A 19,235-nucleotide genomic window follows, 5' to 3' on the forward strand; every position below is an offset into this window, starting at 1 on the left:
GTTTCAGGTCATTCCGAGAATGTTTGTTTCTGCACATAAATAACATCATGGTAATTCTGCTGAAAACAACATCAGTGCGGGTTAGTTCCATTCAAATCATGTAAGTTAGAGTTCAAAACAAGGGCAAAAGTGTTTGGAAAAATAGATACGACGGAGACGTATCAACTCCCCCAAGCTTAAACCTTTGATTGTCCTCAAGCAATTCAGTTGACAAACTGAAAGTGATAAAGAAAAACTTTTACAAACTCTGTTTGCTCTTGTTGTTGTAAATATGTAAAGACAACATTCAAGTTTTCAGCAAAGATTATAACTAACAACATTTGCAATAACGCTTAGGTCTCAAGTTTACTCATATCAACAGCATAATCAACTAGCGAGCAATAATAATAAATCTTGGATGACAACACTTTCTCAAAACAATCATAATATGATATAACAAGATGGTATCTCGCTAGCCCTTTCTGAGACCGCAAAACATAAATGCAGAGCACCTTTAAAGACCAAGCACTGACTAGACATTGTAATTCATGGTAAAAGAGATCCAGTCGAGTCATACTCAATGTAAACTAACAGTAATGAATGCAAATGACAGCGGTGCTCTCCAACTGGTGCTTTTTAATAAGAGGATGATGACTCAGCATAACAGTAAATAGATAGGCCCTTCGCAGAGGGAAGCAGGGATTTGTAGAGGTGCCAGAGCTCGGTTTTGAAATAGAGATGAATAATATTTTGAGCGGTATACTTTCATTGTCAACATAACAACCAAGAGATGGCAATATCTTCCATGCTACACACATTATAGGCGGTTCCCAAACAGAATGTAAAGTTTATACTCCCCCTTCCACCAACAAGCATCAATCCATGGCTTGCTCGAAACAATGAGTGCCTCCAATTAATAAGAGTCCCAGGGGGAGTTTTGTTTGCAATTATTTTGATTTAGTTTGCATAAAGCATGGGACTAGGCATCCAGGTGACAAGCCATTTATCTCGTGAGTGAGGAGCGGAGTCCACTCCTCTTGAGAATAACCCGCCTAACATGGAAGATACAGACAACCCTAGTTGATACATGAGCTATTCGAGCATACAAAACAGGATATTTATTTGAAGGTTTAGAGTTTGGCACATACAAATTTACTTGGAATGGCAGGTAGATACCGTATATGGGTAGGTATAGTGGACTCATGTGGAATAACTTTGGGGTTTAAGGGATTGGATGCACAAGCAGTATTCCCGCTTAGTACAGGTGAAGGCTAGCAAAAGACTGGGAAGCGACCAGCTAGAGAGCGACAACAGTCATGAACATGCATTAAAATTAATCAACACCGAGTGCAAGCATGAGTAGGATATAATCCACCATGAACATAAATATCGTGAAGGCTATGTTGATTTTGTTTCAACTACATGCGTGAACATGCGCCAAGTCAAGTCACTTAAATCATTCAGAGGAGGATACCACCCTATCATACCACATCTCAACCATTTTAATAGCATGTTCGTATGCAAGGTAAACCATTATAACTCATAGCTAATCAAGCATGGCACAAGAAACTATGATCTCTAGTTGTCATTGCAAACATGTTTATTCATAATAGGCTGAATCAGGAACGATGAACTAATCATATTTACAAAAACAAAAGAGGTCGAGTTCATACCAGCTTTTGTTATCTCAGTCAGTCCATCATATATCGTCATAATTGCCTTTCACTTGCACGACCGAACGATGTGAATAACAATAATAGTGCACGTGCATTGGACTAAGCTGGAATCTGCAAGCATTCAATAAACAGGAGAAGACAAGGCAATATGGGCTCTTTTGTCAGATCAAAAATAATGTATATAAGAGCCACTTCAACAATTTAATTATGTTCTTCTCCTATCGACCCCCAAAGAAAAGAAAAGAAATAAAACTATTTACACGGGAGAGCTCCCAACAAGTAAAAGAAGAACAGGAAATCTTTCTGGGTTTTCATTTTAATTACTACTACAAGCATGGAAAGTAAAAAAGCTACAACTAATTTTTTTGTTTTTTCTTAAGGTTTATCAAACACACAAGAAGAAAGCATAAAAAGGAAATTAAACTAGCATGGATGATACAAATGAAAAAGTATGAGCACCGACATCTAGCAATGAGTGTGTGAATATAAATGTAATGTCGGTGGGAAATACGTACTCCCCCAAGCTTAGGCTTTTGGCCTAAGTTGGTCTATGGCCACGGCTGGCCTGGCGGATATCCATAATAATAGCTGGGGTCGTACTGAGATGCAGCGGCTATCGCCTCCTGAGCTGCAACATGGCGATGAGCGGCCTCCGCTCTCCTCTCGTACTCATCTGCCTCCTCTCTGGTAATAACATATCTTCCTTTTGCCTGATGATCAAAGAAGGTAGGAGCAGGGAGAGTAATATGGACAGCACGGCATCTGTCAAAGATTAGTCGATACTGGAGAGGTGATTCGTTCATCTCGACAAACTGGTGGTGAACCATAGCATTAAAGTCTAGGTAAGCAGGGGGTAATTCAATATCATCTTCGCGTATGGCTACACCAAGAAAATCAGCTAAGCGGGTTGCATAAATTCCACCAAAGAAATCTCCATTAAATCTATTATTATGCAACCTACGTGCAACAATGGCTCCCAAATTATAGGACTTATCTCCTAACACAGCACTCCTAAGAATACTAAGGTTAGGGACACACATGTGACATGCTTCATCTTTACCATTAAGGCATGTACCTATGAAGAGAGCAAAATAATGTATAGCAGGAAAGTGAATGCTCCCTATGGTGGCTTGTTTTATATCTCTAGATTCTCCCACAGTTATGCTAGCAAGAAAATTTCTAAATTCAGATTTGCCGGGTTCACTAGCACTACCCCATTGTGGAAGTTTGCAAGCATTGGTAAAATCCTCTAAGTCCATAGTGTAAGATTTTTCATAGAGATCAAATAGGACAGTTGGAGAATTATGTGAAGATGCAAATTCAAACCTCCTCACAAAGGTACTAGTGAGATTGTGATACTGGCTGCACTTCTCTTCCTCGAAGCTCACAAGATCGGCGTTATGCAAATATGCGTTGAATTCTTCCTTAATTCCCGCTCGATCCATAAAGTTTTCAGAAGGCCACTCACAAGGACACACTGGAGCGTCTCTTGGTGGCTCTTCATCAGCATCGCGCATTGCAAGCCTGGGTCCTTGCTTCCTTGAAGAAGCACCTTGGAACATTTTCCTAAGAATTTTTCTTCCTCTGAAAAATTCTGAAAATTTTTAGTAACTTCAAAATAAAAGTAAACCAAACTCAATAATATTGATAGCAACTACTCCTACAAGTGCCTAGAGCCTATATCATGCATCAAAACTACTTGGAACCATATAAATTTGACATGCAAGCTCAAGAACATGGTCACCTAGGCAGCACAAATTTGCAATGAATAAATCACTAGAACAAAAACTAATTTGACCAATGGAGGAGTCACATACCAAGGAACAATCTCCCCAAGCAGTTTTGTGAGAGGTGCTTTGAGCAAGGAGATCGAAAATGGTAGCAAAACGAGCTTGGACTCGGGTTTGAGCTGGTTATTCGTGTTTGGGGGAGGAAGAAGGAGTGTGTGGGTGAAAGAATAAGTGGAGCAGGGCCACCGTGGGCCCACGAGGCAGGGGGCGCGCCCAGGGGGGTAGGGCGCGCCCTCCACCCTCGTGGGCAGGTGGTTGACCCCCCTGCTATGTTCTTAGTGCCAAATATTCTCAAATATTCCAGAAAAAATCATATTTAAATTTCAGGGCATTTGGAGAACTTTTATTTTTGGGGTATTTTTATATTGCACGGATAATCAGATAACAGACAGAAAAATACTATTTTTATTTTATTTAATATAAATAACAGAAAGTAAAAGGAGGGTATAGAAGGTTGTGCCTTCTAGTTTCATCCATCTCATGATCATCAAAAGGAATCCACTAACAAGGTTGATCAAGTCTTGTTAACGAACTCATTCAGAATAACATGGGACTGGAGAAATTTCAAATAACACTATGTTACCTCAACGGGGATATGAACATCCCCAATAATAAGAATATCATATTTCTTCTTGACAATAGGAAGAGGAAATTCAAAACCTCCAAATATAATCGATGGAATTTTTCCAATAGAGTAGATGCTATGAACTTGAGGTTGTTTCCTCGGAAAGTGTACCGTGTGCTCATTACCATTAACATGAAAAGTGACATTGCCTTTAGTGCAATCAATAACAGCCCCTGCAGTATTCAAAAAGGGTCTTCCAAGAATAATAGACATACTATCATCCTCGGGAATATCAACAATAACAAAGTCCGTTAAAATAGTAACGTTTGCAACTACAACAGGCACATCCTCACAAATACCGACAGGTATAGCAGTTGATTTATCAGCCATTTGCAAAGATATTTTAGTAGGTGTCAACTTATTCAAATCTAGTCTACGATATAAAGAGAGAGGCATAACACTAACACCGGCTCCAAGATCACATAAAGCAGTTTTAACATAGTTTCTTTTAATGGAGCATGGTATAGTGGGTACTCCTGGATCTCCAAGTTTCTTTTGTATTCCACCCTTAAAAGTATAATTAGCAAGCATGATGGAAATTTCAGCTTCCGGTATCTTTCTTTTATTAGTAACAATTTCTTTCATATACTTAGCATAAGGATTCATTTTGAGCATATCAGTTCATCGCATACACAAAAAGATTGGTCTAATCATTTCAGCAAAGCGCTCAAAATCCTCATCATCCTTTTTCTTGGATGGTTTGGGAGGAAAAGGCATGGGTTTCTGAATGCATGGTTCTCTTTCTTTACCGTGTTTCCTAGCAACAAAGTCTTTCTTATCATAACGTTGATTCTTGGATTGTGGGTCATCAAGATCAACAGCAGGTTCAATTTCTATATCATTATCATTACTAGGTTGAGCATCATCATGAACATTATTATTAGCATTATCACTAGTTTCAGTTTCATTACCAGATTGAGTTTCAGCATCAGAGATAGAAATATCATTTGGATTCTCAGGTGTTTCAGTAATAGGTTCACTAGAAGCATGCAAAGTCCTATCATTTTTCTTTTTCTTCCTATTATTTCTATATTATTTCTCTGAGAATCTTGCTCAATTCTCTTAGGATCGCCTTCAGGATACAAAGGTTCCCGAGTCATTCTACCACCTCTAGTCAACATTACCATTATTCTTACTATTCAATTCATTGAGCAAATCATTTTGAGCTTTAAGTACTTGTTCTACTTGAGTGTTAACCATAGAAGCATGTTTACTAATAAGTTTAAGTTCACCTTTGACATTAGCCATATAATCACCCAAGTGTTCAAGCATATTTGAATTGTATTTCAATTGTCTACCAAAATAAGCATTAAAGTCTTCTTGCTTAGCCATAAATTTATCAAACTCATCTAAGCATGGGCTAGCGAACTTAAGTAAATGGGATTTCAGCTTTATCATATCTATAGAGAGAATTTACCTTTACTACGTGTGTCGGGTTATCAAGACCATGAGTTTCTTCAATAGGTAAAGGATTAAGATCATATGTTTCTTCAACAGGCGGTAAATTAAGACCATGTATTTCTTCAATAGGAGGTAAATTCTTAACGTCTTCAGCTTTAGTACCTTCTTATTTCATAGATTTCTTTGCCTCTTGCATATCTTCAGGACTGAGAAATAAAATACCCCTCTTCTTCGGAGTTGGTTTAGGAATAGGCTCAGGAATTGGCTCCGGAGATGTCCAATTATTTTCATTTGTCAACATATTATTCAATAGAATTTCAGCTTCATCCGGCGTTCTTTCCCTGAAAACAGAACCAGCACAACTATCCAGGTAATCTCTCGAAGCATCAGTTAGTCCATTATAAAAGATATCAAGTATTTCATTTTTCTTATGAGGATGATCAGGCAAAGCATTAAGTAATTGGAGAAGCCTCCCCCAAGCTTGTGGGAGACTCTCTTCTTCAATTTGCACAAAATTATATATATCCCTTAAAGCATCTTGTTTCTTATGAGCAGGGAAATATTTAGCAGAGAAGTAATAAATCATATCCTGGGGACTACGCACACAACCAGGATCAAGAGAATTAAACCATATCTTAGCATCACCCTTTAATGAGAATGGAAATATTTTAAGGATATAAAAGTAACGAGTTCTCTCATCATTAGTGAACAGGGTAGCTATATCATTTAATTTAGTAAGATGTGCCACAACAGTTTCAGATTCATAGCCATGAAAAGATCATATTCAACCAAAGTAATTATATCAGGATCAACAGAGAATTCATAATCCTTATCGGTAACACAGATAGGTGAAGTAGCAAAAGCAGGGTCAGGTTTCATCCTAGCATTTAGAGATTGCTTATTCCATTTAGCTAATAACCTCTTAAGTTCGTATCTATCTTTGCAAGATAAAATAGCTAAAGAAGCTTCTTTATCAAAAACATAACCCTCAAGAATAATAGGCAAGTCATCATCATCAATTTCATCAGTATTATCAAATTCAATATTTTCAATCTCTCTAGCCCTAGCAAGTTGTTCATCAAGAAATTCACCAAGTGGCACAGTAGTATCAAGCATAGAAGTAGTTTCATCATAAGTATCATGTATAGCAGAAGTGGCATCATCAATAACATGCGACATATCAGAACGAATAGCAGAAGCAGGTTTAGGTGTCGCAAACTTACTCAAAACAAAAGGTGAATCAAGTCCAGAGCTAGATGGCAGTTCCTTACCTCCCCTCGTAGTTGACGGATAAATCTTGGTTCTTGGATCTTTCAAGTTCTTCATAATGATAAGCAAATATAAATCCCAAGTGACTCAAAGAATAGAGCTATGCTCCCCGGCAACGGAGCCAGAAAATAGTCTTTATAACCCACAAGTATAGGGGATCGCAACAGTTTTCGAGGGTAAAGTATTCAACCCAAATTTATTGATTCGACACAAGGGGAGCCAAAAAATACTCTCAAGTATTAGCGGCTGAGTTGTCAATTCAACCACACCTGGAAACTTAGTATCTGCAGCAAAGTATTTAGTAGCAAAGTAATATGATAGTAGTGGTAACGGTAGCAAAAGGTAACAATAGTAAAAGTAATGTTTTTGGTATTTCGTGGTGATGATAGCAATAGCAACGGGAAAGTAAATAAGCGAAGAACAATATATGGAAAGCTCGTAGGCAATGGATCGGTGATGGAGAATTATGCCGGATGCGGTTCATCATGTAATAGTCATAACATAGGGTGACATAGAACTAGCTCCAGTTCATCAATGTAATGTAGGCATGCATTCCGAATATAGTCATACGTGCTTATGGTAAAGAACTTGCATGACATCTTTTGTCCTACCCTCCCGTGGCAGCGGGGTCCTTACGGAAACTAAGGGATATTAAGGCCTCCTTTTAATAGAGTACCGGAATAAAGCATTAACAAATAGTGAATACATGAACTCCTCAAACTACGGTCATCGCCGGTAATTATCCTGAATATTGTCACTTCGGGGTTAACGGATCATAACACATAATAGGTGACTATAGACTTGCAAGATAGGATCAAGAACACTCATATATTGATGAAAACATAATAGGTTCAGATGTGAAATCATGGCACTCGGGCCCTAGTGACAAGCATTAAGCATAGCAACATCAATCTCAGAACATAGTGGATACTAGGGATCAAACCCTAACAAAACTAACTCGATTACATGATAGATCTCATCCAACCCATCACTGTCCAGCAAGCCTACGATGGAATTACTCACGCACGGCGGTGAGCATCATGAAATTGGTGATGGAGGATGGTTGATGATGATGATGGCGACGGATTCCCCTCTCCGGAGCCTCGAACGGACTCCAGATCAGCCCTCCCGAGAGGTTTTAGGACTTGGCGGCGGCTCCGTATCATAAAACGCGATGAATTCTTCTCTGATTTTTTTCTCCCCGAAACACAATATATAGAGTTGGAGTTGGAGTCGGAGGAGCTCCAAGGGGCCCACGAGGTAGGGGGGCTCGCCCTAGGGGGGCAGGCGCGCCTCCCACCCTCATGGACAGGTGGTGGGCCCCCTGGCCTTCATATTTTGCAGGTATTTTTTATATTTTCCAAAAAGTTGCTCCATGAAGTTTCAGGTCATTCCGAGAACGTTTGTTTCTACACATAAATAACACCATGGTAATTCTGCTGAAAACAGCGTCAGTCCGGGTTAGTTCCATTCAAATCATGCAAGTTAGAGTCCAAAGCAAGGGCAAAAGTGTTTGGAAAAGTAGATATGACGGAGACATATCAATGCTCATATTGGCTCCTACATATTCTACGGAGATCTTTATCGGTTAAACTGCATAACAACATACGTTGTCATCGGTATGTTACTTGCCCGAGATTCGATCGTCGGTATCATCATACCTAGTTCAATCTCATTACCGGCAAGTCTCTTTACTCGTTTCGTAATACATCATCCCGTGGCTAACTCATTAGACACATTGCTTGCAAAGCTCATAGTGATGTCCATTACCGAGAGGGCCCAGAGATAACTCTCCGATACACAGAGTGACAAATCCTAATCTCCATCTATGCCAACTCAACAAAAACCATCGGAAACACCTGTAGAGCATCTTTATAATCACCCAGTTACATTGTGACATTTGATAGCACACAAGGTGTTCCTCCGGTATTCAGGAGTTGCATAATCTCATAGTCAGAGGAACATGTATAAGTCATGAAGAAAGCAATAGCAAGAAAACTAAACGATCATTATGCTAAGCTAACTGATGGGTCTTGTCCATCACATCATTCTCTAATGATGTGACCCCGTTCATCAAATGACAACACATGTCTATGGTCAGGAAACTTAACCACCTTTGATTAATGAGCTAGTCTAGTAGAGGCATACTAGGGACACTCTGTTTGTCTATGTATTCACACATGTACTAAGTTTCCGGTTAATACAATTCTAGCATGAATAATAAACATTTATCATGATATAAGGAAATATAAATAACAACTTTATTATTGCCTCTAGGGCATATCTCCTTCAGCATTGCCATTGCACATGATATTAACAATTTTATCGTTTGTGTTATTGAATGCATCACAGATGGTGCGTAGAAGAAACTGTGTGGCAAAGGCTGTCCATCACACACAGTTTTTATGTGGTAAACATTTGCACAAGGTGGCCTAACGCAAACAGTTTTCAAGAGATGGTCGTGTGTGATTGTTCATTGATCCAACACGGTTTATTCCTAGAAACTGTGTGCATTTCCTGAGGTCATCGCCCACGGTATTTTCTCAATAATCGTTTGCAATAGCAAAACCCCATTAGCAGGCTAATTGACCTATTATTAATAATCCATTTATTAATCTAATTGACATTCATATTAAGCACATAATATATTTCACTTCCATATTAAGGAAGCAAGATTTCATAATTGAAATACATCAGAGTACAACATGATATAACTTCAGCACTCAGCTACCCCATTACACAACTGCACCAGCACCAAGTTTCACATGCAACATGCAGAACCTTTCGAAATTAGCATCATAGACAGTATATAGACATATGCATCTCATCTAGAAAACTGCTGAAGCGGAAGGCGAATATTGGTCCTTCATTCATGTTGAAGGTCTTCGCAACTTTAGGCCAGTGCCTATGGATGATTGACCGTTCGTCCTTCGTCCTCTTTAGAAACACTTCAATATTGAACCATGGGTGTTGTATGAAAACCTTCCTTGCCTCCTGACCATAAAGGTGGTTTGAGATGTAATCATCAGTGAACTTCTTTGGAAAGGCCTGAAAACAAGGATGTGCATAAATATCTTCTCTATATTGGAAATGGGGCAAAGGAATAAAAAAAAGGCAAGGTATAATAGTTAGTACCATCTTGTAGTGAACTGATGTCTTCTTCATTGTGCAGACAAAGATCTTGTTATTTTTTGTCACTAATTTCTTTATCCTAACAATATTTCTGAGTTTCTTGACTTGATTGATATTCATGGACAACTCATTTCCCCATATGCAAAAGGGTCAAACAGCGGGTCAAAACCTCTCACAACAGGACCTACATGTGCAAAACCAAATTGTTAAAAACCTAAATATTAGAATGGTTCCTGCAATTTCACAATAATGTGCTATTAGACAACGGACCATGCATGTCGTTAACTAAACACCACAACAAATGAATCAAACGTTAACTGAGCACCACATTGCACAATATAACATACTCCTAATAGAAGATCAGACAATTAACCAAACCAAGCATGCTTAACAACTTGGAAATATAGTAATTGTATTTGTTTGTCATATATTTAGTACAGCCAAATTCGATTTATTTCTCACATGGTATACAATAACAGAATGCACCCACAACAATTGAACATCACATTGCAGAATTGAACTAAGCAGTTAACTAAACACCACAACAAATGAACCAAACGTTAACTGAGCACAACATTGCACAATATAACATACTCCTAATAGAAGATCAGTGAGTTAAACAAACCAAGCATGCTTAACAACTTTGAAATATAGCAATTGTATTTGTTTCTCATGTATTTAGTACAACCAAATTCGATTTATTTCTCACATGGTATACAATAACAGAATGCACCCACAATAATTGAACATCGCATTGCAGAATTGAACCAAATAGTTAACTAAACACCACAACAAATGAACCAAAAATTAATTGAGCACCACATTGCACAATATAACATACTCCTAATAAAAGATCAGACATTTAACCAAACCAAGCATACTTGACAACTTGGAAAATTACACCCTGAAGAATTGAACATCACATTTGCAGAATTGAACCAAACAGTTAACTGAACACCACATTACACGACATATAGAACATATACACTAGAGAAGAAGATTGCATGGTAAAAGTAGATAACACAATTCACTAGAATTTGTTAAGAAAAGGTAGTAGCTAGCAAACTGAACATGGGTCCTTATAGTGAGGTAATAAGACAAGCTACTCCTCATTGTCGGAGATATCGATGACCATTGGCTCCTTGGACATGGAAGAGAGCGAGGCCTCCGCATCGTGGGTGCCCTCGTCATAGTGGTGAGTTGTGTGAGCCGCTCCGGGCACCAACCTGCTGGCTCTCGAGATGAGGTAAGCACGTGCACGCTAAGAAAACACCTCATAGTCTTCGTCGAAGGCACTGATGGTGGCCTAGAGAAAATGCCATGAACTGTCATTTAAAGCAGCCAACCATGTCGCGGCGTCAGCGCGCGAGGCGTCGACGGTGGCCTCGATGGCGAGGTGCTCCTCCAAGATTTGGGGGTCAACACGAATGCTCCTTGAGATCCTGGCTATACCGCGTGCACCATGGCTTAGGGCGGTGCTTATTTGGTGGAGGGGTTGGTGATTTGGGTGGAAGGTGTCGCGCTCGCGCCGGTGGTCGGGGCATGTGGGATGTGGAAGGAGGAGGATGGTGGTCAGGTGTGGATTACCTGCGTGGATAGGCGAGGCCGAGCAGCGTGAAGGAGGGTCGCCGGTGAGGAGGCGGTGCTGCAAGCAAGAAGTGAAGGTTTGAACTTGGAAAGGAAGGCAGAAACATGCTAAATGTGGCTTTTGGTAAGGGAGAGGGGGCGGGGAGGTAGATATTTCGGCGGAAGCCAAAAATTTGGAATCGCTTCAGCGAAAAAACTGGCACGCAAAGTGTCATCAGACACGGTCCCTTATTCAGAGCGGGTTGTGGACTATAGCCGTGGCACCTTCTCGCGTAAGCCATTGCGTACTATAATCCGACGGTGCTCCAAGATATTTTGTGTCGCATCTCACACGGTTGGTGATAATAAACTATGTGGGATCTACTTGATTTTTTGTCTTGATTTGAATTGTATAATGGGGTCACAGCGGCAATGGACGGTGTTTGAATTGCTAGACCTTTTATCTGCAGTGAACATGCAACTATATGTGTGTCATAAAAAAATTGGAATTATTCAGGATTCGTTTGGAAATTTTATACATTAAATTGGTTTTCTAGCAATTTCAGGTGCACAATTCAAAATTAAAGCACATGCACATGCTCCGGTGCACCAACATGGGTTGTAAACTCATATATGTGTCCATGGGTTTATACTTATGTCCCATGCAAAAAATGGGGATGAATTTTGAACAACACGGCACCATGGATCTCCGGCAAATGTTGATGTACTTGCTTTTGTAATTCTAGTAAATCCAAAACCCGTCTAAAATTCATGAACCTTGGCATGCTATCATGGAATGGCATCAACATTCTGGGGTAAAAAATATTGTCCCATTTGGGGCAGGTTGTAGTATAAGCTTGTCACAAACCAGAGCCTCTCACAAGAAAGCCTCATGGTTCCATTAGGGAAACGTGTCATCTTTGTGGACAAAATGATATTCGTCGCTTCTTCTTCCTTTCAATTTTTTCCTAGTGTCAACATAGAACAATAGGAGTGTCGTGTTAAATAATGGGGTCACAGTGAGTTTTCAATGCATTAGGACTTGATTTTTGGTCTTGATTTGAATTACATAATGGGGTCACAACGGCTGAGGGAGTCCTGGATTAGGGGGTGTCTGGATGGCCGGACTATACCTTCAGCCGGACTCCTGGATTATGAAGATACAAGATTGAAGACTTCGTCCCGTGTCCGGAAGGGACTTTCCTTGGCATGGAAGGCAAGCTTGGCGATACGGATATGTAGATCTCCTACCATTGTAACCGACTTTGTGTAACCCTAACCCTCTCCGGTGTCTATATAAACCGGAGGGTTTTAGTCCGTAGGACAACATACAGAACAACAATCATACCATAGGCTAGCTTCTAGGGTTTAGCCTCTCTGATCTCGTGGTAGATCTACTCTTGTACTACCCATATCATCAATATTAATCAAGCAGGACGTAGGGTTTTACATCCATCGAGAGGGCCCGAACCTGGGTAAAACTTTGTGTCCCTTGCCTCCTGTTACCATCCGGCCTAGAGGCACAGTTCGGGACCCCCTACCCGAGATCCGCCGGTTTTGACACCGACATTAGTGCTTTCATTAAGAGTTCCCCTGTGTGGTCGCCATCAGGAAGGATGCCTCACCCCGTCTTTAAAGACGGCACCATTGCTAAGGGAGCTTTGGCTGTCGGCCAAACCCTCCGGCTAGGTGGTTTTCTTATGACCGCCTGTTCGGCTTCTACGCCGACGATGACCTCTCGAGCCATCGAAAACAATCTTCAAGTCAGCTCGGAACTTGCCGAGCAGTTAGATCCAATGGAGCTCTCCTCCAGAAACGAGCTATTGGATCGCATCGCCGCCCTGGGAGTCGCTAAGGATTACGACCAGATTAGGCCTAAGCCCGATCTGAGAGAGATTAACTCTCCCCAAGTCACCCATCACGTTGCCGTGGTAGAGGGACAGTGCGGCGACCCTTAATCTATCTTAAGGACTAGCTACGTCCGGATTCCCGATCCCTCCAAGCCGGATATCCGCGGAGGGGAGGATATCACTCAAGACCTGAACTCAGAGTCAGGCAACGGGTTGGATTCATTGGACAACATCTAGGAATCCAAATTTACGAGTTGGAAATTCCTCGGCCTCTGAGCCTCTGATGGGGTGAGGCTTCGGATCTAATTCCACCCACCCACCCGAACATAAGCGATCTATCCCAAATCAGGCAAGAGCCCGAAGAAACAGTACATCATTACTGGGCCAGATTCCTCCTGGTTAGGAACAGGATAAGGGACTGCCGCGAGGAAGACGCAATCTCAATCTTCTGCAATAATTGCACGGACAAGGGAATCCTCAACGCCATAAGTCGCCGTGATATTACACGCTTCGCTGACTTGGCGTCCATTGTACGAAAATACTGTGCGATGGAAAGCGCCTGGAAAACCAAATTTTGGGACGATCCGGCCCTGAATACAAACCTAGTCCGAAATAAAAGGGTGCATCATCGCCAGACACCCGGGTCAAAACACCAAAAAGCAAAAACCCTCTACAGGGCATGGAACCGTACTGGAAGGATGGCTTAATGGACCTTGTAAAATTCACAGTACAGAGGACGCCACACCAACTCACAGCCTTAGAGCATGTTGGATACTCCGGCAGGTGGCCAAAATTGGCGAAGATCTCCTAATTCTGGAGGCCACAGAAAGCCACCCCAGAGACACCAATACGTTATTAGCAGTCTTCGAGACTTTCACATCAAATAATATGCGAAAAAGGACACTCCGCAGCCTTGCTGAAGTCTACCAAGTAGCAACAATAAATCCATGGAGTGACACGGCTATTACCTTTAATGCCAGTGATGAACCTAAATTCCGAACAGCCCAAGCACCAGCCGCATTGGTCCTCAGTCCAATAGTGGACGGATTTCGTCTTACCAAGGTACTCATGGACGGCGGCGGCGGATTGAACCTCATTTATGAGGAAACCCTTCAAAAAATGGAAATAGACTGGAACCGCGTTGAGCGAAGCAGCACAACCTTTAGAGGAATAATCCCTAGTCGAGAAGCGCGCTGTACAGGAAAAATCACACTAGATGTGGTGTTCGGCACGCCGGATAATTACAGGTCCCTAGAGGTCACGTTCCATGTGGCTCCGTTCAGCAGCGGTTATCACGCTCTGTTAGGGCGGGAAGTGTTTACAATCTTGCAAGCAATACCCCATTACGGGTACATGAAGCTCAAGATGCCCGGGCCTAAAGGGATCATCACTCTCGCTAGTGATCCGGACATAGCACTCCGCGCCGAAAACAAGACAGCCGCACTAGCCCTCGAGGCACTATCCGAAGCCCTAGCGGCTGAGGAACTGACTGCGCTGCGCTCCATGGTGAATAGGGACGATGTCGTACTCGATAAAAGATCCAAGTCCACCTCCTTTAAACCGGCGGACGAAATAGTCAAATTCCATGTCCATCCAATGGACCCTAATAAAATAGCTTCCATCGGGGCACAGTTAAACCCTGATGTAGACGCTGCACTGCGAGAGTTCCTACGAGAGAACTAGGACATTTTCACCTGGCACCCTTCAGACATGCCAGGAATCCCACGCAGACTGGCCGAGCACAGCCTAAATATCCTAAAAGGATTCAAACCTGTCAAACAAGCTCTTTGGCGTTTTTCTGAACCTAAGAGACAGGCTATGGGAGAGGAGCTAGCAAAGCTATTGGAGGCCGGATTCATCAGAGATATAAAACATCCGGACTGGCTAGCAAACCTGGTGATGGTACCAAAGAAGGACAAATCCTGGCGCCTGTGCGTTGATTTTAAAGACCTTAACAAGGCTTGCCCAAAGGACCCCTTCCCCCTCCCCCGCATCGATCAAATTATCGACGCTACCGCAGGACACGATTCGTTGTGTTTCCTCGATGCATACTCCGGCTACCATCAAATCAAGATGGCAGAATCAGACCAAGCCGCAACGGCATTTATTACACCATACGACCCATTCTGCTTCAACACAATGCCCTTTGGGCTCAAAAATGCCGGCGCAACATATCAGCGCATGATTCAGACATGTCTGGTAAACCAGATCAGCAAAACAGTGGAGGCATATGTAGATGATGTGGTCGTCAAAACAAGACATGTCGAATCTCTAGTAGACGACTTGAGGCTCACATTTGATAACCTCCGAACATACGACATCAAGCTCAACCCGGAAAAATGCGTTTTCGGCGTCCCAGCCGGAAAGCTCTTGGGCTTCATTGTATCCGGTAGAGGAATTGAAGCAAATCCAGCCAATATCCAAGCTCTGTCACAATTGGATACCCCAAAGGACCTCAAACAAATACAAAAGTTAACCGGATGCGTGGCGGCTCTAAGCCGCTTTATCTCCCGCTTGGGAGAAAAGGCCCTACCCCTTTACCGCCTCCTTCGGCGCATCGAACACTTCAAATGGACGGATGCAGCCACGGCCGGACTCAAAGAAATAAAAGCCATATTGGCAACAAACCCAGTCCTGGCCGCGCCAAACATTGGCGAACCAATGCTATTGTACATTGCAGCAACACATCAGGTTGTAAGCGCAGTGCTCGTTGTCGAATGAGAAACGGACAGACACAAACTCCCCCTTCAAAATCCGGTCTATTATGTGTCCACTGTCCTCACTCCGTGCAAATCATGGTACCCGCATTATCAAAAGATTGCGTATGCGGTATTCATGGAATCCCGGAAGCTACGACACTACTTTCAAGAGTGTTCAATAACAGTAGCCTCGGAAGTACCACTTAACGATATTATAAACAACCGTAACGCAACGGGCCGGATTGCAAAATGGGCCATTGAGCACCTCCCTTTCGACATAACTTATAAGCCACGGCGAGCCATCAAGTCGCAAGTTTTGGCTGACTTCGTTGCAGAATGGACGGAGGCCGAACTCCCTAAAGAGCACGGCACATATTCAAATTGGATCATGCATTTCGACGGCTCCAAGATGTTGGCCGGACTAGGGGCTGGCGTCGTTTTGACGTCCCCCACAGGAGACATAGTTCAATACGTACTCCAGATTATGTACACAGACTCCAACAATGCAGCCGAATATGAGGCCCTTCTACATGGTCTCCGGATGGCAGTATCCATGGGCATTCAACGCCTAGAGGTGCGTGGGGACTCGAACCTTGCAATATCCCAAATAAATGGAGACTTCGATGCCAAGGATCCAAAAATGGCAGCCTACCGCAACACCATTCTCAAAATGTCAGCTCGGTTCGAAGGGCTTGAATTTCACCATATAGCCCGGGAAAATAATCAGGCGGCAGATGTCCTGGCATGCATCAACGCAAAACGCGATGTAGTCCCCCCCAACATCTTCTTGGAAAGGCTGTTCAAGCCATCCGTAGTATGGGAAGGGGAGCCAAACAATAACAGCCCGGACCCAACCACACTGCCCAACACCGAACATTCTGACACAATCGGAGGCTCTGCCAATGAAATAACACCTTCAGCCCACGTAATAATGGCCATCATTGCCCCGTGGACAGAACCATTCCTCGCCTACCTTACTAGGCAGGAACTCCCCGAGGACCAAAATGAGGCACGCTGCATAGTGCGGCGATCCAAAGCCTACAAAGTCCACGAGGGAGAGCTTTATAAGAAAAGCACTACCGGAGTCCTTCAAAGGTGCATCTCCGAAGAGGAAGGGCGGAACCTCCTGGCTGAAATTCACGCCGGACTTGGCGGTCATCACGCTGCAGCTCGGTCCCTTGTAAGCAAGGCCTTCCGTACAGGCTTTTATTGGCCGACGGCCCGGGCAGACTCCCAGGAGTTAGTCGAATGATGCGTCGGTTGCCAGCTCTTTGCAAACCAAAGCCATATGCCACCCATCGCCCTCCGAACTATCCCCATCACTTGGCCCTTTGCGGTCTGGGGGCTTGACATGGTTGGACCCCTTAAAGGCGGAACCCACAAGCAAAAATACTTACTGGTCATGGTGGATAAGTTCACCAAATGGATAGAAGCCAAGCCTGTTAAGACGGCCGAATCTGGACCAGTGATAGACTTTATATCCGAGGTTGTACACCGTTACGGCGTCCCCCACAGCATCATCACTGATAACGGCACGAACTTTACGGCCGACGAGGTAAAACTCTGGTGCAAAAACATGGGCATCAAGCTCGATTATGCTTCCGTCTATCACCCACAAACTAACAGCCAGGTCGAACGTGCAAATGGTCTTATCATGAGCGGCATCAAACCCAGATTAGTGCGGCCCCTCAAGGAATCTAACACGCACTGGGTAGAGGAGCTCGACTCCGTACTCTGGGGGCTGCGGACCACGCCGAATCGCACCACCGGATACACACCATTCTTTATGGTGTACGGCGCAGAGGCAGTTTTGCCTTGCGACATAATTCATGACTCACCTCGAGTGCGCATGTATGAATAAAGAGAAGACGAGCTCGATCGGCAGGACAGTTTGGACGCATTGGAGGAGGAGCGTGATGTGGCAAAAGCCCGTTCCGCATTCTATCAATAGCAGGCTCGAAGATACCAAAGCAGAGAAGTACGGGCCAAAAATTACAACGTTGGCGAATTAGTTCTACGCCTGCCGGACAAGAAAAAGGACAAACTCAAGCCCAAGTGGGAAGGTCCGTTCATAATTGACCAAGTCCTGACTGGTGGAGCATACCGCCTGCGAGATGCATCAGATAACCGACTCGAGCCGAACCCATGGAACGCAGCCCATCTACGAAGATTCTATGCCTAGCGCCGGACTCTATGTTCGTCTCCTTCCTCTGTCCATTTTTTATATACTGTCTGTCTTACATTTCTCTCCTTCTCCCCTTCCTTTCTCTTATAGCCTTTAAAGGCTCATCAAATGACGTGCTATTCGCACTCATTAAACCTGGGGGCTTCTTTTACCAGAAGCTTATTTATACGGGCTTCATGCCCAACACATGTGTGACACTTCCGCATGTACCTTTTATTTCACCATTATATGCATCGATATGACTTAAGTTTTGGCCAAGCTAGGTTGCCTGGCTCCCGTGCTTACCCCTACGTTACCGATTATTCGGCTAGGCGGTAAAGGGAGCACCTCTGCGATTGTTACTGCCGGATCAGCCGGATGTGTACCTCAGACTGGGTGAAGCCGAAAGCTAGCGTTCTTAAGGGAATATTCGGTCAGTGACCTAAAAGATGATCTTTTTACTTATATATTTATGCGCCCCTAGATGCTTTTTCCTGCATCTTTTTCGCAGAATGGGCTTGCACTTTAGGGCATGCCTCCCAGGGAAAGGAACCCCTAACGGAACTATTCTCCCTGGAAGATGTTTCTTACTAACCATGTAATATAACATAACTTGTCGGGCACTTGTCTGTTCACGCACTAATGACCCCTACACCTGGTCTCCATGCATTCCCCGGTTCTTATATAACCACATGGGAATTCGGACACACTCCGGACCGTCAGGTCCCGAGGTTGAAGCGAAAAGGTCGGCCATGACAAACGATCTACAATCCGGCTAGAAGGCATTATAAATGTCAATTAAATTACATAGTCATTCTGACTGATTGTATTCCTCTTCAATACCATCTAACAGGCTGTCTAATTTACAGTCCTGCTAGGAATACTTTGCGGTCAATTCTACTTGGCTGTATACTAAGCTTACAGGGATCTCCTTCCCATCGGGCCCCACAGGACCGACCTCGGCCATGTGGTTGGGGTCAGCCTTTGTGTACCGCGTCTTCACCATGGCCCAGGCCTCCCTAGCGCCTTGACGGCAGGCCAATATCTTCCACAATCGGAAGCGCCGCCGTGCTCCCTTTAGCTT

At 43.2% G+C, this 19,235-nt stretch overlaps 1 protein-coding gene across 1 annotated transcript in view; it reads right to left on the bottom strand.

The window, feature by feature from the left end:
* Window positions 1-19,235, bottom strand: part of LOC147961105 (large ribosomal subunit protein eL42z/eL42y) — a 288,994-nt gene that overhangs the window by 59,561 nt on the left and 210,198 nt on the right. The window lies entirely within an intron of this gene.

The sequence above is a fragment of the Triticum urartu genome, chromosome 7A (assembly GCF_056163025.1).
Source record: "Triticum urartu cultivar PI428250 chromosome 7A, HENAU_Tu73, whole genome shotgun sequence".
Classification (NCBI taxonomy): Eukaryota; Viridiplantae; Streptophyta; class Magnoliopsida; order Poales; family Poaceae; genus Triticum; species Triticum urartu.